The sequence below is a fragment of the Sinohyriopsis cumingii genome, chromosome 3 (genome assembly GCF_028554795.1).
Source record: "Sinohyriopsis cumingii isolate HCF-2022 chromosome 3, ASM2855479v2, whole genome shotgun sequence".
Taxonomy (NCBI): Eukaryota; Metazoa; Mollusca; class Bivalvia; order Unionida; family Unionidae; genus Sinohyriopsis; species Sinohyriopsis cumingii.
Window position 1 is genome coordinate 40,499,853 of NC_142963.1, and position 22,173 is coordinate 40,522,025.

Sequence of the window (22,173 nt, forward strand, 5' to 3'; positions counted from 1 at the left end):
CATTTTTGTACTCTATGTTCAACAAGATGAAAGCGACCGGTACATGGAGAGATTATTGTTACAGTTCCCGGATTCAGTATATTATTTCCTTCACCTACCGAACAATCTACAATTCGTCCTCTTGATATTTGATCAGTTCTCAGTAGGCACATTTAAAAATTCTAAGTTATGTTCTACACGCACTCAAACACAGAAATACACACACACACACACACACACACATTAGTCTGCCCCCGCAAAATATGCCATTTTGTTCTTTTGGCAAAATGTTTGCAATCTGCGAAATTATCTGATAAATTAAATTGCTAACATTCTGCTTGTTTAGCCTTGAGACTGGTTTAGAAGTCTCGACTGTAGAGACACTTTAAACAAAACTGTCCTAAACCAGTCTCAAGGCTAGTTACCATTACACTCTAATCGAATAAAGGCGACTAGGAACAAAAAAAAAAGGGGGGGGGGGCAGTGGCCGAGTGGTCGAAGGCGCTCTCCGTTACGGATCACTGCCATCTCACCTCTATCTGCGTGGGGTCGAGTCTCGGATTCAGCCAACGTGAGTATGTGAGAAAGCTTGCCAGTAGCTTCTCGTGGGTCGGTGGTTCTTTCCGGGGATTTTCCCGGGTTCTTCCTCCACCATTAATACTGGCCGCCATGTATAGCCTATCGTGTGCTAAAAAATGGCGTTAAAACCCTACAACAACAACAACAAGAACAACAAAAACGGTCAGCATCGCATAATCATTAAATAGTGTTTTTAAAGTATGTATAGGTTACTGTATTTGTATGGGAAATATGAACGAGTTTGTTCGGATGGATACTTCACGACCTGCGGGAGTATAGCATCCATCCGAGAAAACTAGTTTTTTTTCCACATACAAATGCAGTAACGTCTTTATTTTATTCTCATTTTCCTATTCTACTTGGGGCTTAATTATTTTAAAATTGAAATGCAAATGAACTTAGTCGCGCGCTAGACTTAGTTTCAAAAAGATCATTCCTTTTGGTCTACTTAAAATTGAAATTTAGAATCATATTGTGAATGAATGTGCATTGCAACAGCTTTTCCATTTGGTCTGGAATGAATGGATTTTGGATGTTGTGTCGATCTTACTCAATTCTGTTGATTATTGACTGGATTTATTAGCTGTGTCAATTCCACAAAAGCATACACGTGTCTGTGATTTGAGCAGGGAGGGACGAGTCTTGACTCAGCCGCGTGTGTACTAATGTTCTGTCATTTAATGTTTGGAATCATAATGTGAGGGAAAATATGAACTCTTTCAGTTGCAATCATCAAACGAAAACGCCTTGGAATATCACGTTAATTTAGTTGTGAGTGCCGTAAGGAGAATGTAATTGCAGTCCAATATGTAGGCGAATTACAGTATACCTTCGAAAGCAGTAAGAAAGCTTTAGAACCAATGACATAGCTCACGTAATTCGGATTTGAAGAACTAAGAAAGTACATTTTGAGGCAATTAAAGATGCAAAAATGTAAGTATATATTTTGTAATTGTTATTATCAGAAAAGGAAGACGTTTATGATTGGTCACTTGCATGCTCTTTGAAGGAACCCCAGTTACGTTATCACATTATGGCGTCTATCGCTAGCCTAAATCCGAAACATTGTGTCAAGAAAGTAAACAAGGAAAACTGCAAAGCGGCTGTGTGTGGCAGTCCATACAACTATCGGAAATAAAAACTCTTTGTCGTCTTTGCTTAATGGCTCTGAGACCCTTACATTTCTATCAAAACCTTGAGTTGCATTTTCCCACAAATTTAGTACTTTCACTTATAAAATGGTACGCCATTGATAGATAAGCGATAGCACTTACGCTCAGAATGCTTTTCGATGTTATTTGTATATACCCAAAGAGCACTGGTCATAGTCTGAACAATTATATTAATGAAAAGTTAGAAACATTTATCCTAAATAACTATTTAGATGATACTAATTATATTTTCAATAATGCGTATCTTACATTGATCGTGGACATTGCGAATATCACGTTGATTCATTTGGTTCTGTGAAAGTTTCATTTGTGTCTCAGTCAGGTCGTCCAAATTGCATTTTCACTTTATCATCTCTACTTTCAAACAGATGAAACAGCTGCTTGATTTCATCACAAACAAATCTAATAAATTGAAAGAAAGAGCGTTTACTGCATGAGAGTGCATGGCATGTTTACAAAGTAGTTCCTAATACACTATACTATTTTGAAGCACATGTGTCGTGAACGTGCGTGCAATATTAACGTGTTTAGTAACGTAAAATACTGCACGATTCTGACAATGTAAAATTAACGGAGACAAAAGGAGAATTTAATGAAATGAATATACTGTACTAAATATGTTGCTATCATACTAACCAGCATACAGTTGCATGCAATACCATTACAGATCGGGTTTACTATTGTTTATTCTCCAAGGTGAGGGATATGGCCACAAGTTTAAATATACCATATGAGTGTATTAAAACTTCGTTTTCAAGACACATCAATAAAAAGGTCATAATTTACACAATTACAACCACCTTGACACCATTAAATGAAAACCGTAGGAAAAAGTGTGCATGTTTGTGTGTTTGTGTGTGCGTGTGTGTGTGTGTGTGTGCATTGCATTCTAAGTGTGTAAGACGTATAGAGGGAAAAATGCTAAGCGTTTGAGCGAGAAAAAGAAAACAACATAAAAATAAAAACTCATCGACCACTTGGTCTGAGATAAATACCAAATGTGCAAAAAGACTACGATATCTCTTGATAACACATACACTTTAAAACATACATAATTTAACGGTATGTGACTTAATGTAAAAACGAAAAGTGTTAAGTTCAACAACAAGGTGCTGTGTTGGTTCTATGATTTTCAAAAAAGGAGCAAACTCCACCATTCACATTAAAAGAGGGATAAATCTGAAGCTAAACAGGCCAGATAGATTCAAGACGTAGGGTTCAATAATTGGACTAAAATTCATCAATATTATAGAATCAACCTCAACAGTAGTATGCCATATCGCTTGGAAACATATACACATGACAATATTTAATTGATACTTGCTTACTGTTAAACATCTCCAGTTCGATAACCTGTATCTCCTGTGGCGAATATATTATTTTGCCTTTGCTTTATACATACATCATGCACTATTCCTTTATCTACTAAGCTCATATTTCAATTGTTTCCAACTGCGTGGGAGTCTCGTCTGCCTTAAGAATCATAACCATCTTTCTCGGTCTCAGACCCAGATGACTCAAATGGCAAAGATTAGCCATCATCCTCTGAAGGAATTGAAAGAAGTTTAAGTATCTGAACTTTCTATATTTTGTTCTTTGTGATCCGTGATGTATTTGAAGAAATGCAAACTTGACTTATGCTTTTTCAGGAATTTTCTGCTGGCTGTTTAACCATGAGTGAGCGACGGAAATTGGCATTTTCGGTCTTAGGACCTCAGACTGGTGGATTATGGAAGCCCTTCCGTATGCACCTTACATATTGTAAATCATGTTTCTGACGAAAGATGGTTTTCCTTGGTAACGTGTACTACACGAAGTTTCTGATCGACATGGTATGTAAAACCCAAAGATAAACGTACCTCAGTACGCTTTGGATGAAGTGGTTTGCAATATTTGAGCTATAAGCATATTTGTTATGGTGGCGTGGCTACTAGTTCAATTTGCGAGACGGTTATGAAATATACAGAAATTCCGCTTTCCCTCTCGTCAGAAGTAACACTGCAGGGTTAGTAATTGTTATCTTGTAAGATCCTTGAAATATATATGTATTTGAGTGTTCAAGCTAGGATTTCAAATGACAGGGGTGTTGATCAGGGCACTTAGAGCGCGGTTAGATACTGTTTCAAGATCAGGGCACTTAGAGCGCGGTTAGACGCTGTTTCAAGATCAGGGCACTTAGAGCGCGGTTAGATACTGTTTCAAGATCAGGGCACTTAGAGCGCGGTTAGACGCTGTTTCAAGATCAGGGCACTTAGAGCGCGGTTAGACACTGTTTCAAGATCAGGGCATTTAGAGCGCGGTTAGACACTGTTTCAAGATCAGGGCACTTCATGTGTGAAAGGATGTCATATAGTAACCAATGCAAAGGAGAAAAAGTAAGTAACCTCAACTCAACATTATTTATTACTTGAACTATGCACTATTTCGGTCAATATGTAATTAAAAGCTAGGACTCTTCTTCATTTATGGGTATAGGTTCTGGGTCTACTGCTTCTCATCTTTCCTGACTTCCCTTGATAGGTTCATTTTGAGAGAATCTTAAACAAATACAAATGGTCATTTTACTCTTCATGCTCCAATAATATTTATATAATTCGGAAGTTTCAAATCTGCGCTGAAAATAACAATAATAATAATAATAATAATAATAATAACAATAATAATAATAATAATAATAATAATAAGAAGAAGAAGAAGAAGAAGAAGAAGAAGAAGAAATGATCTTATGTTCCAAACAATATATTATAACAAGATAATTAATTTCATAAAAATTAAAACCATGAAACTTAAAGTATAACTTTTCTCTCTGTATAATGTAAATAAAATAACATTTTTTAAAAATAGTTACTTTTTTTGTTGACATCTCAATCTACTAATTCTCTGATATGTTAATTTCATTATAAAGGAAATCATCGTACTGACGTTGAGAAAGAAATATGTCCATCTATATATCGTGCCTTCTGAATAAATTAGAGTTAAGCGTACCATGACTAGACGATGAGTATAAATTAAAAAGAATACATTAAATTAAATTGAGAGATACTGCTCGTCAATAATTATGTCTTTTATTTACATTTCAGTAAGATTATCTAGATAAAAAGGTAGTTTTTCCGTCTTCGTATGCTTTAAATCAACACATACCAACATAAACGGTTTTAGTTTACCAAGACAACGGCTGTTGATGACGGTGCAACGATAGCCGTAACAAACAGCGATAAATTAAACATTTCGACCTTATGAATAAATTGAAAATAAAATGCAATTACCGAAAATATTCTGTCGATTTCTATTTTTGCTTAGATCATGTCTTTGCGAATGAGTTAAGAACTCTGCTGTAGGCATTCCTGTGGTGATTGCGCGCTCATCAATAATGAGCAATTACGATAACAACCGAAGTAAAACAACTGCATGGCTATGGCAAAACCGGCCAAGAGCATGGTGCCGGAACAGAATTACATTTCGAAGTGAATAATCGGGGCACTTTAAAATTGTATAAGAGTATCCAAAGGCATGATGAATTTGACAGGGGAGCTAACTGTTGGGCAGGATGTTCATGTTTAGCTGGAACACTATAAATACTATCATAAAGTTAGGGAGATTCGAACCCAGGTCTGCGGGTAAACGGAACACATCGCCTTGCCATGGTGATTGCCGCTATCGCTTAACCGGCTTGAAGCAGCTGTTCCGTCTTTTGTGCCGTTTTCATGATATATGTGCTTGTTACCTGTCTTCGGCTATGTTATTCTGTTCATCTTGTATTGAATGTTCAGTTCGTATGTGTTCTTCATCTCCTTCTTTTGGAAACGAGAACAATTAGGCTTTTTCTCAGCTGTATTGCTCCACTGCTACAACTTCCTTTATTGTTGAACAAACCGCTATCACGTGAAACTCGCCAGTCAACCCGTTTATTGCTTTAAATGACCACTTCTTGGCTCTTGACACTACATTGTGCTCTAGACTAAACGAACTGGGACTACATTCATCATTACATAAATGTAAACAGAAGCGAAAAAAGAAACCTTGTTTAAAAACTGGCCGGCGTAGAACAAGAAGAATATTTCCAGTTATCTCCCTTATGCCCTTTCCGGCTCAACAATTTAAAACTTCGACCGTTAATTTAGGCAGCCTAATTCAAATTCCAAACAAATCGTCAACCTTTGTGTCAACTATCCAAGAGATACCTCTGCGTATTGCATTATTCAATGCCCAATCAAGAGGACCACCGGAAAAGCGCGCAGAAATAGTTAATTTTATCAACGACCAGAATATCGACGTCTTTATCCAGACAGAAACATGGTTAAAAACATCAGGCGATGAGCCCAAGTGCGCGAATCTAGCACCCACTGGTTACTCCATTAAGTCGTTCCCTCGCCACTGGCGTGGAGGTGGAATGTATGTCATCACTAAACACTCCATGATCAAACGTCTTAACAACACCACAACTTTCAATTTCTACCACACATCGTTTGAACTAGCCCAAACCACACTCACACTGGAGCAAAGGTCAGTCCATTTTTTTGTGCCTGTACTGCCCTCCTCCTAGTAGGAAAAAAACAAGCCGACTGAATCTCTCTTTCTGGAGCAGTTTCCGATTCTACTGGAGTATGGACATTCGGTAGGTGGCAACCTCATTATTCTTGGAGATTTAAACGTTCACTTTGACGGTCCCGGAAATCCAAACACATCAAAACTCCTAGATTCCATTAGTGTTTTCAACCTCAAACAGTCAGTTAACCAACCCACCCATAAACATGTTACATTTTTGACTGGATTCTTCACAGACCTGATGATTACATTCTACTTTCACCCCTTTTATCCCACGAACTTGCATCAGATCACCTCTGCATTATATGGCATCTTGACCCTCCACCTTTATGTGATACTAAGAGAAACCTCCGTATGACAGATAAAACCAAACTAATGCATGACATCCAATCAAACCTAACAACTTGCTTACCTCCTACAGCAGAACAACTTGATAACTGCCTGAATTCATTGCCCGACAAACATGACCCAGCTACCAATTGCAGAGTATCAATTCAAAAGTGTTCTCCATGGTATAGCAGTGTTACGGACCAGCTTCGCAATGCTAAAAGAGACCGCCGTAAAGCTGAGAGGCTTTGGCTTTCCACCAGACGCACTATTCATAAGCAAATCTATGACGTAGCTAAGAAGAATGTCACAAAACTATAGTCCATGAAGCGAAATCAGCCCACTACAGTACTAAGATCATGCAATGTTCCAGCTGCAATGAGCTCGTCGAAATTACTAACAAGCTAATGTCAAGGAACAAATGTACACCACTTCCAACTACCTTCTCTCCAGTCGACCTTCTGGACCTGCTTGCAAATTTCTTCTGTGACAAAGTACAAAGTACAAGCCATTAGAGACAAGCTTGACAACACAATTTCAGTTGACTCGTCGTCACCATAAAGTTGGGATACAGACATTCAGCGGCACCCATTAGCAGCATTTGAACCTGTCTCTATGGATTTCGTACGTACAATCCTGATGAAGAGTGCACCAAAGTCATGTGAACTTGATCCAGTTCCAACATCACTGCTGCATGAGTGTTTATATCCAGTATTGCCGTCACTAACTGATGTAATTAATACCTCTCTCTCATCCGGGAAATTCCCATTATTCTTCAAAATTGCCTGTACAAAACCTCTGCTGAAGAAACCAACAGTCGACCATAACGAGTTAAAGAACTACCGCCCAGTTTATAATCTCACATTCATATAAAAAAATCTTAGAAAAGTTTGTTTTAACCCTGCTTGTATCTCATATGAATTCAAATAGTCTATTTAGCAATGTACAATCTGCATATCGCCCTTGCCACAGTACTGAAACTACTCTTCTCAAAGTAGTTAATGATATTCTCTCTGCCTTGGATAGCGGAAAGAGTACAGTCCTCACCCTCCCTGATTTGTCGACAGCATTTGACACAATAGACCATGATATATTACTTCACCGTCTCCGGCATGTATTTGGCATTCATGATACAGCCTTAATGTGGTTCAAGTCCTACTTGATCAACAGGACACAAATTGTGCCTGCATATGAAATACACTCCAACCCAGTTAATCTATGTTTTGGTGTTCCACAGGGATCTATTATTGGACCTGTTCTCTTCATTCTATACACTCAACGTCTCTCAAGTGTTATAGATCATCACCCAGTGTCTCACCTATTGTACGCTGATGACACCCAAATATATAAATCTAGCCACCAAGTGAAGTTGATGCTACCATCAAAGGTGTAGAACGATGCATTTCTGATGTAAAATCAATGATGACATGTAACAAGCTGCAGATGAATGATGATAAGGCCATTCTGATCATAACAGAAAGACTTTCTCATTCACATCCTTTACCTCAGACAATAAATATCAGCAACACCAACATTAAATTCACACAGTCAGTACGAAACCTAGGTGTTACTCTGGACAATACTCTCACATTGCACCAACATGTCATGAACATATGCAAGGCTGCATATCTTGAGCTGAGACGCATCAGCTCCATTCGCAAATATCTTTCAGCTGATGCCACTTAAACACTTGTGTGTTCATTAGTACTTTCAAGACTCGATTATTGTAACTTAATTATGTCTGGTTCATCTCAATATCTGCTCCAGAAACTTCAAAAAGTTCAAAAAAAAAAGCTGCTCGGATCATACTTAGAGTACCACGATCAGAGCACACCTCCCCGCTGCTCTGTACCCTACACTGGCTATCCATACGATCCAGAATCAAACACAAAATTTGTTCTCTGTTTTACGTTTCACTGACGGACTCCAGTCCAACATACCTATCCGATCTCACCCATGTGTACACACCAGCAAGATACGTTCCTACTATGAAAACGAAGTCATATGGACAACGTTCTTTTGCATACCAGGGCCCAGCAACGTGGAATGAATTGCCCATTGAACTTAGGCAAAAAGACTCAGTGATCCCATTCAATAGTGCTCTTAAAACTTATTTATTTCGACTGCAAGAACAAACTTAAAGACCTAATAATGTTTCCTACCTTAAATATTTTTAGCATGTTTTTTTATGTTTTCTAATTTCATGGTGTTTGGTTTTTGTAATCATATCATTATTTATGTTTTTTATGTTATAGGTGTTGTCTAATGTTGTAGAGCGCTTAAAGCTTCTAAAGATTGGGCGCTATACAAAGTTCTACAATAATAATATAAAGTAAATGGTTGTCGATATCGAACAAATTTATGTAACGTATGTACAGGTATCAATGCTCTTAGAATGTTATTGATGTTTGAAGGACGATCCATGCGGCTATGGTTTCAAAGGGCCCAGTCACTGCAAGTTATCATTTACGTGTCTTCGCTTGTGGATGTTATTTACCACAGAGTAACCAGGAAATTCCAAAGTTTCTTAAGTTCCGTACTAATTATCAAAATGCAAAGACATATTTCGACTTATTCATAAGGAATATATAAGGCAATTAATTCCACTTCAGGTTATCCCTTGGGATCCATTACAGTAATTGCTGTCAATTACTTTGAATATCCTAATTATTTAGAACTGTTTCTTTGCACTCGTTATTACTCGTTATTACTCTCAAAGCTATAAGAGATATTTAAATATGTAAATGACAGTCCGTTCATTATCCTAACTGACTGACAATACTAACGTATTCCCATTGTCTAATACTCTACCTATGTCATTTCGTTTCCAAAACATCGGCAGAAAACCCGCATCTGGCACTTGACAACAAATCTTTGTATTTTACCATCAAATCTGAATTCTTGTCACGATTAAGGTATTGAGTCCTTACTCGTCAACATCAAAAATGACTTATCTGTTTTGCAAGGCGGTATACGTTGGCTGATGTGAAACGTGGTAATAAAGGTATTTCCATTGTCTTTCATATGAAAATATTAGACCACTATAATGGTATAAACATATAATAGTCACCATGTCCTGTTGCATTTAATTTATATTATCGTAGTTAATTTGTAAATTTTGTATGCGGCGTTAAGGAATTAGGAATGGCAGTCTTTCCTAATTCGTGAAGGTAATTTCGCCATTGTATCCTTCGTATTAAGCTTGCATTCATTTCTTGTCCATTTTGGAGTCGGGATATAAAACGAACGTACGTTATAAAATGCATTACTAACACGTGTTATATAAATATTGATTACATAATCATGCCAACAGTCTTATGCTGAAGCACATCTGTTTTGCTCTTTGAACGCATCCGATGTTATCAATTAAAACAATGAATGAAATTCAACAGGCAAAATGTAGCAAAGAATGATAAAATCAAGAACTTGTGGAGTGGAATAAGGTCTCACTGGTCAGTTTATGTGGTGAATTTTCATCCGACAATGACCTACTGCAGAAAAATGAGAATAATTTCAAACTGAAGGTACAAATAAAAACAAACTAATGATTTTTGCAGAAAGCATACATGTGAGATTTTGACTGCGGCAATCAGGTTAATTCCTAATGCAACTGATGGCTTTTATATTGAACCAACAATGCCACCATCCCCTAAATTTTACATTCATTTTTGACAATAAAGAGCTATTTTGAATAATTTCCTGTGACAAGGCAGCATTAAGAATCAGTATGTGCCTTATGCATAAATAAAGTTCACTAGTACTATAACACTTGAGCATACTTTTCATCACCCCTCAACCATCTTGATTTTTTAGATATTTAGCACTGTAGCAGACACATGTAAATACGTAAGCCAAGTCGGCTGCTCATTTGCAGCCCAAGTTACACATTTGATCTCCAATGCTCGTCTAACTGTCACAGGCAGTCACCAACAAGCCAACCCATTTCCAAGCCTAACTCAAAGTAAATCTCAACCACATTACATATTTAGCTTCTGCGTGAATTTATAAATGCTAGGCTTGTGATAATTAGGTTCATGCCTTCTACCTTAAACATTAGGGAGGTGTCAAAATACGAAGCTATCCAGTGAGACCTAATAATGACATAATACGCCATTTATTAACTCATCCGTCAACCATTTATTTTCAAACACATGTATTTTGCATCTGTTACTGACAGCAACGTCGATTCCTCCTTCATTATCTCTAAATTATACTTTATTCTGCAATAAATCTAAATATGATATATAGTGTATACACAAATACAAAAATGTTCACCTTCGCTGGTAAGAAATTCGATATCGTTGTGTGGTGTGCTAATAACGAAGCAGATTTTCTACTCGTGATGGAAAGTTCTCAAATATTCCAATGGTCATGATGAAAAAAAATTAGCCCGAAAGCCCGCTTTGGTGGAAAGTTCGTTGACACTCCATTGGTGATGAAAAGTTCGCCTACGTTGTAACAATATATCAGGTATTATGTTGCACATTATTAAGTTGTTGCTTGCTACATCAGTTGTGTCAATTTATATTTGCATCCAAAAGATAATATAATGAAAAATGTGCGAGTATCGCAATTAGAGCTTTTTCTCGTCAAGCCTACCGTCTTTAATGTTCCTTCTCAATTGCTTTTTCATTATGAGTTATAAATGAAATTGCGATCGTGTCATAAATCACTTTTCATGCACATCAGTAATCGTCAAAGAATTATCCATAACATATTTTATGGTTTGCTGATGGTTCTTCAAGGCTTCCATCACCCCAGATTTATCTTAACTCTGGTGTTCATATCGTTCAATTTTCTATTTCCACTACTTTGCTTCCATATGTGTGTTAAATTAGCTATTTTTCTTGTAATACAACATTGGTTTCTGGTTTCTGGTTACCATTAATCTACGGACAGGTACAGTGATACATCGACTATCCAATCTTCTCTTGATCTATTTTTTTATTCTATTGAATCATATCCATTTTTCAACAAACATTTATATAAAGCTCTGTTATTCCTGACATTCTCTTGTCTCCGAAAAAATCTTCATATCAAGGTATTCATGAATTGCATTTCTAAATATCAATGGGAATGGATCAAAAACAAATTCAGTAACAAAAAGCGAGTCAACATCGCAGATTACCCGCTTTTTAAAAATGGCAATGCCACTTCGATAAACTATATGGTCACAAACTAAGTAACAGAAAAATAAAAAAATATGTTTTGTAAAGATTAGCAAATAATTTAATTATCAAAATTATGAATGAAAAGTGAAACGAAAATAATCCTGATAAAGGTCAGTGAAAGTCCAGATTAAAGAAATGTTCTGTACAAATTGTAAAACCGATACAGGTCCGCAACTAATTGGACCGTTGTCAAACTGGCCTTGTCCAGAACACCTTTGACTAATTCAAAATAGTTTTAGAACAAATATATCATGATCCATATAATGAGCACTTTCTATTTCCATTAATGTTATACAAAAATGTTTATCCTCTCGAATACTATCTAAGTACAATGTAAAACACGTCTGCAGACTCATATTTTGAACACAATAAAATGACGATAACTCTAAAATATTAATTCAATTGCTCAGTTCTCAGCTGATACACACCTTCTAATACGACTGTATTTCACAACATACCCCATGTGAAAGATCTTACAATCAATTTTATCTCGAACTTGCCTATTCGTCTAACATAGCCCAACTAATGAGAAGTTACCGAATTCTTTTAGAACTCTTCAAACCCTATAAGCCAGGGGTGCACAACCATTTTTCGGCTAAGAGATAGATTGCATTTTCTAAGACCACTAGATAGCCGCAAACACTAATTTATTTCGTATAATTACTGTTCACGGGCCAGATTTATGTGTTGTTTTAACTTGCCACCTCCGCGGGCCGGCCCGGGGACAACGGGTTTTGCACCCCTGATGTAAGCCAATGATGAATTAAGTGATATTATTAGGATTATTATAGATAATTTCAACACATTCGTAAGCATCAATGTATAGATCCTATGTAATTTGACGCTCTTTATAGACCCTGTCACGTAGGCGAAATCAAACTAAAGATAATCTGTATAACTTACATCCTCGAAAAAAGAAATTACAAAATAAATTGGATCAAATCATGTAACGGAAGTTACCAAAAAAAATAAACATACCACGAACTCCAACATATACGCCGCTCACCACCAACCCCAGCCCCGCTCCGAACACTATCTTTGGACATTTAGTGACAGACCAGAAGCCACTATTATTTACATAGTATGTGTCTTCATGTCTTCACCCTTTGGTATTAAAATGTTTAAAAACCTTAAAGTGTTTCACTCCTCATGCAGTCTTTAGCACTGTAACAAATTAATTAGGGCGTATACATACATGCCTTTCACACTTGTAACTTTTCAAATAGTAACATTTATTCCATCTTATAATTCAACTAGCTATTGTTCGTCCTAGAACTGGAGTGATAATAGAAAGTTTAAAAATAAATGTACAAATAAAATAAAATATTAGGGTGAGCGAGTTAAAAGGAAAGTTTGAACATAAAAATACCCAAAAAGTATTTTTTTTTAAAAAATCGGATGCCCTTTCAAACTCGCAACCTATTTCTTGGTAGGTCTGACAGACAAAAAGACAAATATGGGTGTTTATCTTTCAGATCAGAAACAAATATGACACCCATGATGTCATGCCTTGATGGTGTCTTGTTTGTTAAACTTGACGCACTTCTCGACTTTTTATGTGTTTGTGTTTGTGTGTATTTGTGTGTGTGTGTGTGTGTGTGTGTGTCTGTGTGTGTGCGTACGTTACTTTACAACTGTGTAAAAGAACTAAAACAACAAAACTTGATTATCATAAAAAGAACCAGAAATATAACCCTTTTGGAATCTTGAGAACTCTGTGGGTGGCAGGTGACTTGGGTTGCACTGAAATCGGAAAATGTACAGAAAACAAACCTTATCTGGGAAGTCAATTTATGGATTGTGAAAGTCCTGCACGTGGAGAGCAATTGAGTTATGCATATTTGCCTTCGTTTACGGAAAGATGTTTGCAAAAGAAAAATGATCCATCTTACCTTGTTGGCTTATGTATGATAGTTTTGGTTTATTAGGCCTTATTTGGATCTTGCCAGTTTGCAATATGGAATCTGAAAGAATAAAATGTAAATTGTGCATTAAAAATCAATTTTTTAGAACATGAAATTGTTTTGTTTACTTATAACCAATTTAAGAAACAAACGCAAATAGTGCATAAAAGGTACAATAAATTGAATATCAAGAAAGCCAGCGTTTTACATTACCATTAATAATGAGTCAGCCTGACATGGTATACACACTAGTCTCTAATTATTAGCATTACCATCAGACAGAAGCTAATACACTATCATAGCAATCATATTTTCAAAACCAAACAACATTAGTGGCAAATTATATTTAAAAAATGAGTAATTTTGAGATATCGCGTTAAACAAACCATACTTATAGTCGTCCCGTAAAGTTCTCATCCTGTCAAAAAGCTCGTGCAAATCTTCAGCAAAATTGTAAAAAGAATTGTTATGATTTCGTGATATTACTTGTAATTTTTTCAAAGACTTTCATTCTGAAAATTGGGGTAATATCATTAAGGAGACCACTATCACATAAAGTTTAAAACACACAAGATTACATTCGTTATTAAAGGAGAAAATTGTAAAGTGTTGTTCAGAATTCCTTCAAAAACAAATGAAAATAAAACGAGAACATGTGATAAAATCCCCGATAATTTAGCAACAAAACGTATCTGTTTAATTGAAGTTTATTTATGAAGTCTTTACGGTGTGATGTCATTATTGAAGTTTGTTAAATGTTGGCATAATGAATATACAAAGTTGTGCATACCTTCCTTTCAAAACACTCACTAATCTGCGTACGTTTGAAATGGATTTAAGTTTGACACTTTAACATATACTCCATTATAAGTTTACTTTACCTGGGTTAATTTATAAAAGAATTATTTTCCTCTAAACTATATTTTAACGGGTTTCATAATAAACTAACTGTTTTAATTTACTCTCCTGGATACAAGTATATGTTTTTGATTTAAACAAGACTGTCCAAGTGAAACAATAACGTCTGGTCTATCTGCTATCTATATATATTCTTTTCTTTAATCCTAGGTGTGCCATTCTTCCTTTTTTCCACAGCAGTACATTCCTGGTTTACATTCGTGAAAAGATCTAAAAATTTCATTCAATAATTGACGACATTTTTATATTAAACATGGGGACACTTTAGCAGAAAAAAAAATTATCAAACAAATGTGTAAAAAGCAATCTGAGAAATTTAGTAAATTGAAAAACGTTATTAACGTCAACTGTTATCTACTAAAATTAATACACATATATTAGTAATCTTGAAATTAATAAGTCCAATATTTGCTACCGAACTCCTTAAACTCCGTATAATTATATGGTAAAGAAGAGTATAACATGACTTTGACCTTCAAGAAACATGTAGTCAATAAATCCATTTTGAATGAGGGCTTCAAGGATCGACTTTCCATATTCTGCATATAACATTTTTATGGTATTTGCATGGAGTATATGATTTTGTTGACTGGTTGATACCACATAATGACCTTCAACTTGTTTGTTCTCATCCAACCTGATCACCCTTTCAAATAGCACGACATGGCGCGTATTTATCAGCATGAGTAAACATAGCTCCTTCGACGTAAATAAGGTGCTGTTAGTCGCAAGGAGCCAGCTGGAGATGCTTGATACTGCATTAAAACAGCTATAAAACGTAACAACTGCTTCAGGAAATATGTTACATACTTTACAACAGACGGATAACATTTCTGGGAAGCATCGTGCAAGACGATAAATAAGACACGATACATAGCTTGCACCGAGCTATTTTAAGATGAGCATTAAATGCACTGTGCATTTCGGAAATATGGCAATAATTATTGAAATAAACATATGCACATTTGTGGTACATGCAGAGGGTATTCATTAGAAAACATCGCGCGCTGCCTTCTTTTGATCATTTTTAATGCAATAATGGCAAAGCACTGATGGGAAGCATTCCGGAGCAATTTATTCAACAATCACGTTGCTTGCTATGTATTTTGATCTAATTGGTGGATAGAACAATTGTTTTCCACCGGAGTAAAGATGTGCTGATACGGCTCTTTTAGCGCGAAAATGTCTTGTTGATTTAGCAGGGACACACAAACACTCATGACCCTTGACGTGTGAATACGGCAAGAACACATAAAACGTTCCTGATCTTTGACAAGTGAATATGACAAGAACACGACAACACTTATGACGCTCAAAAAGACGTGTAAAAACTGCAAGAATACACTAGCACTCCTGACCACACCGAGTACAAAACAAATTTGCTGGGGAGAAAGTGGGTTTTCCTAATGCTTATGGCTCAAAAGTATAGAAATGGCGATTATTCCCCACAAACTTGTGTGACCAAGACAGTGATATTTTTTTAATGTACCTATTTACCAGAACATTCCAGATATATTCCATGCAGAGCAAACTTGGAGTAACTTCTGGAACTTGCCAGTAAGATAAATAGTAGTATAAATACAGGGGCCTTAAGCCCACCAGTTCAGATTAGTTCCAGCTGCCCAAGTGGATACATATCTGCATTTTTCTTAGATGACACCAAGAGGCTGCAGGTATCCAATAGACGCATTTTGCTATATCTGCGCCCTATTTATCAAGACAAGAGCGAAAAGATACTACGTGGAAGCAGCTGCAAAGATGTGTGAGGCCTACAAGGCATATTTCGGCATGCCTGTCGGGGATCAAGAGAAACCCTGGACACCTCATTTCACATGAGAGCACTGCAACAACAAAAAACTCTGGAAGGTATGCATGCATGGGTATGTATGCATGCATGCATACACACACACATTCACTCACACACACACACACACGCGCGCGCGCGCACGTGCGTGCGCACAAACACATACACGCACAAACACACACACACACTCATACATACATACATACATACATACATACATACATACATACAGTGACTTCGTGTGTATCTGATTATAACTCTCATAATTTACCTTTTAGGCAGCCAACTCAACTACGTACTTTCTCTCAGAAAAAGCAAAAGTGATCCAAAGATGACATTCGTGTTAAGAAAACATAAGCACATCTGTCATCCAGGTCAAAAACTGTGTTTACTAAAAGACATGCTACGTTTCTGAGCATCACCAAAACAAAAAAGGGCGGGGATGGGAGAAACGACAATAGTAAAGTCACCGTTTTTTTTAAAAATTTTATTGCATAGGTTTAGTCCGTGAAATCTAAGTTTTAAAAACGTTTAGTTTCATGAATATATTTCTGACAAAATAGGAATATTACAGACTGGGCTTTCCATTAATGTCTAACTTTAGTGTGTGTGGTATTATTACGTACCATTCAAACATTGACTCCTAGAAACTGCTCCATACGCTAGCTATAAGATTGTTCTACGTCATTTCTAAACCCTAATCTTTTATTGACAATCAAACTCTTGTGCAAGTTCTAATACAAACATATTGATCTAATCATTGATCGGATTTTATCATGACAAAAGACGTCATGGTTTTCATTATGAATGGCTAGCGCAAGAAATGGGTGACAGAAACACTTGTCTAGTTACGTAAATACAATGTCTATTTAATTCATCGTTACAAATCTGGTCAAGTAAGATACGCAAATATAAAAAATATATTTATTATATTCAATACAAATCGTTATTATCATCATCTTTATCATCATCTTTATTTCCTTCCATGGAAGATTACATGATATAAGAATAAATCATCTGAATACAATCAATAAATATTTAAAAAAAAAAAAAAAAAAAAAAAAAAAAAAAAAAAAAAAAAGGTTCTATATTGGAATACAAATTATTACGCAATATCAATCAACAAAGTGTTCGTCAACTCATAAGTTGCAAGTTTCAGTACCTTATTTACAGAAGATGGCTGCACACTGCATGACAAAGTATGCTGCATACAGGACGAATAGCTTGGAGTTTTCTTTGTCGATTACTCCTGATGGTAACCTTTTACCTAAAAGATATTGTAGTTGCAGCTCATCTTCTGCATTAAATAACGTAATGTGCAGGCTCAGGGGAAATTTATCAGTAAGGAAATCCCAGAAAGAATTTCGAAAGTTCGACATATAAGGACAACTAACACAACAATGAAGTATCAAGTCTGTATAAACATTCCCACATCTAATACACATATCAAGCTGTGTTTGTGGAACAGCAGCCCATAGTTTAGCTACATATGTAAATACCTTAGTGTGTTGTCTAGTTTTAGCCGACTGCCACACTGAGGCAGGTCGTAAGTATTCGTGTATCGAAGAGAATCTATCAAAATCTGCTTGATTAGACATACGAACTCTCCAGAGGCTATTTTCAAGACCAACAATTTTTGACCTTACAATTTCTTTCCAATTATGTTTATCTGGAATTTCAGAATGATGTAAATAATCAGTTAGATACCCGAGCAAGTCAAACTTCTTTGAGGTATAATATAAATTTGAAATTAACCCGCAGCTTGACATGCATCCGCTCAGAATGAAGTGAAATAACGCAACGTTAAACACACGTTTAGTATGTACATTGTTAGGCATCAAACACAATCTGTGTAAAAACATCAATTTTCTTCTATCAATTTCGGACTGCGCTGATGTCCATCCTAGCATTCCCAGGGCAATGTCTGATCTTGTATGTATTGGAAAACCTTGTAAATGTTTGGCAAAATACCTCAGAGTTTTATCCAATAAAGCGAGGTCACTTTTTGAAATGTTACACCATAATTCACTTCCATAAAACATTGAAGGGAAAATTACCTTTTTAATTACATTTGCAGCAACCAAAGGATTTAAACCATTCGGTTTAATGCCAATACCAAACAGACCGTGAAAAGATTTTTTTCCCTTTCTTGCATGCATCGAGTATTGCGTCATGCGACGTCAGCTTTGAGTTAATCCGGTGACCCAGGTGTGTTGCCGAATCGGTAACCAGCAAACATGACGGGCCAAGATACCATTTCATATTGATAAAATTCTTGTATTGGGGTCCGAAAATGATAATGTATGACTTTGTAACACTAAGCTCGAATCGCCATTTATTACTGTAGTCGTATGCTATATCTAACAGCTTTTGTAGATTGCTAGGATATATAGCCAAAAGTGAAATATCATCAGCTAGGGTTGGATTTCCCACAGCTAAGGATCCAATCTTTGCTCCAAATCCACTATTTTCTAACTGTAGCAGCAAGTCATTTATAAATATTGTGTACATCAAGGTTGACAAAACACCCCCTTGTCTCACTCCTTGGCCAATTGAGAACCAATCTGAAAATTGCCCATTTACAAGAACTTTACTCTGTAAATTTGTGTACATGTTAGAAAATATCAAAAGGGATTTACCCGTAATTCCCAACGTGAATAATTTAAAAAGCAGTCCTTCGTGCCACACGGTATCAAATGCCTTTTTTGTATCAAGAAAAGCAGCAAAAACCCGTGAACCCATGTTTACATTATATTGTACTGATTGCAACAGCACAAAACTCGCTGTTGTGCAGCCTAAACCTTTTTGGTAACCATGTTGTTGTGAACTGGGTATACTAGAATTAGTATCTTTGAGCCAAGTTACCAAACGTTCATGAATAATTTTCTCAAAGGTTTTGTAGATAACAGGCAGTAAAGTAACAGGCCTGTAACTTTCGAGGGAGTTCTTTGATTTTCTGTTACCTTTGTACAGTGGTATTACTAACCCTTTTTTGCAATCTACAGGTATGTAAGATTGATCAATCATCCGAGTAAATAAAATTGTCATACACTCGATGAGGTAGTCGCTGCCATAGATCAAATGTTCATTGCAGATTTGATCATGGCCCGATGCTTTTGATTTCTTTAGACTTTTAATGATTTCTCTTACTTCATTTAAACTGATACTGGTCTGTAAGGCCTCGATATGGCTTACTTCGTCCTGTAGACCCCGATTTAATTCTCTCTCTATAAATTCATAAAAGTTTCCGTCAAAACTATGGTTTAAATTCGGCGTGTGAATGTCCTCATAGTATCTAGCAAAGCCATTTGCGATGGAATCATCATCACGGACACAAACTCCATCAGTTGATAGTTCCTGACAAAAATTTGTATTGTTCCCTCTCTTAATGTTGATCATTTTCCAAAAGTGTCTTACATCGCATTCATGTGCTTTTTCAATTTCTTCATACACCTCCCCCATATATTTTTCCACAGCCAGTTTTTGAACGTTTCTAAAGTCTCTCTTCTTATCTTTATATTCTCTGTAAGAATTAAATTGACTACCCCTCGGTCTTCCCTCATTTATCCAAGTATACCTAGCTTGTCTTTGAAGTTTATGTGCTTCTTTGAGTTCATTTGACCAATATGGTTTGGCATGATAATTGAATTTAGACTTTGGAAGCGCGATGTCGCTTGACTGCTGTATTGCATTAACAATGTGCTGGTAAAAGCTATCAACATTGTCCGAAATAGTATCTATATCTAAAGTTTTCAGGCGAAGGTCCAGCTCAGATTGATAGTTTTTCAAGATATCAGCGTTTAATTTATTCCAGGCTATGTTGTTTCTCTTCATAGACTGTCTGAAGTCTCTCCCACAGGTCACTGTACGAAGGGAAGTAAGGATAGGGAGGTGGTCAGATATCGCGTGCTCTTCGTGATCTGAAACAATGTGCACACTTCGTAATCTACCTATGCATTGATCCGACAGTACAAAATGATCAATCATCGTTCTTGCTGGGGTGAACGTATAGCGGGAACCAGTGCATATCATTAAATGTCCAGCACTCACTAGATTATTATATCGCAAGAACTCATGAAATACTCTATCTTTGTAATCTCTGAAAGTGGCTGGTTCAGCTACTGCATTGAAATCACCAGTAAAATACACGTCCCCCAGCTGTGAGTACTGATCATAGAGATTTTGAATCAACTCAATTTGCGCTTTGTAACAATCTATGCCATATAATAGGGTCGGCATATATACACAAAAAATATATACATTTTGCATATCGGGAAATTTGAATTCTATGCCAACAACTCTGTCACTATTAACTTCATCTATAAAGTTAGCATATCTCATGAGAGAAGTTTTGCAGAAGATTGCAACTCCTCCTTTACCACATTTTATTAACATACAATTAGAGGAAATATCCTCTGCCTTAGCAGTGCATTTATAATCAGAACGAATAGTATCGCAAAATGGAAGTATGTGCTGTAATAGTTTATGTTCAGTTACGCAAGCTACGTCAACATTATATCTATCCAGCATTGCACTAAAGCTAAGAGCAGAGGACATAATTCCTCTAACATTCCAGGTCAGTATATTAAGATTCATATTAACTTGCAATATAGGCATATTAATACTTATGCATCGTGAAAGCAGGACTAAAATGACAAAGATGACAAAACACACTAACTTACGACAGAACATAATGGCAAATTTATGAACAATTAACTGTCACCCTAGTCACAGAATATCGCATCCTGCACCTTCATTTGCCTCCTGATCGCGATTGCTAAACCTGTCTCGCCAAGATTGATTCCCATACCACCTTCTTACATAAACACCTTTTGGCCATGTTACATCATTTTCAACAGTGTCGCAGTCTGAATTATATACAGTCAGCTTGGCCGATAGACAATTACGTCTACTGTGGATAAACTTTATGGATAACGGATCTATATCGTTTTCTTTCAAGAATTTACCGAGGCCTTCAGCAGTAGATTTGACGCCAATGCCACCCACATAAAAGCGCCTTGTTCTACGTCTAACTACACCTTCAAATACAACATTCTCATTTTTGTCATCAACATCCTCATGTCCAACAATACTCTCTGAACCTATTTCTAAACCTGATTTACCAAATGATCTAGGTCTTTCTACCTGACCCCCAATAACGGTAGGTATCTTGCTAGGAGGGGTTTTCAAGTCTATACCTTTCACATTACTGTTGCTAGTAATCGGATGCCTAGCGTTCTCTATCCTGGTCGAAGTCGAAGTTAACAGTTTATTTTGATTCTGAATGGGTGTGCGTACAACATTTGTCACATCAGGATGAACACTGGCTTTATAAATCTGTGGGATATTTCCATCGAAGGGGGCGATATGTCTTCTAACGAAAGTCTGTGAAATTATATCCGAACTTTTTGAAACCAGAGTTTGCAGAGCACTGACCCCACTCTTTTCCATAGTTGGTTGGGCCGTTACACCGGTTCGTGACTCCACTGCCGTTGTACCTGGTGTAGAGTCGTCAGCCTCAACCAACACGGGAGACAAACAGTTGGACACTGCAGTTCTGTTCTGAGATTCACTTGATAGGCGGCAGTGTGTATCGCAACCAGTTTTGTTAGAGTCGATCAAGACGGAAGATGAACAGTTAGACACATGAATCTTGTTCTGAGCAGCAGTTGATGGAGAGCTATCACCACATCCATTGGGACTACATGATAGGTTACTTACAGCTGGACTGTTCGTGCGAACGACATCCGCATAAGACATGGGTTTACTCAAAG

General features: G+C 36.6%; 1 protein-coding gene across 1 annotated transcript in view; it reads right to left on the bottom strand.

Moving 5' to 3' along the window:
* The window catches only part of LOC149802746 (receptor-type guanylate cyclase Gyc76C-like), a 409,761-nt gene that overhangs the window by 266,121 nt on the left and 121,467 nt on the right, over positions 1 to 22,173 (bottom strand). Inside the window, exon 2 of the mRNA XM_089951308.1 lies at positions 13,666 to 13,737. The gene's annotated coding sequence lies outside the window, so the exon portion shown is untranslated. The remainder of the gene's footprint in view (positions 1 to 13,665; positions 13,738 to 22,173) is intronic.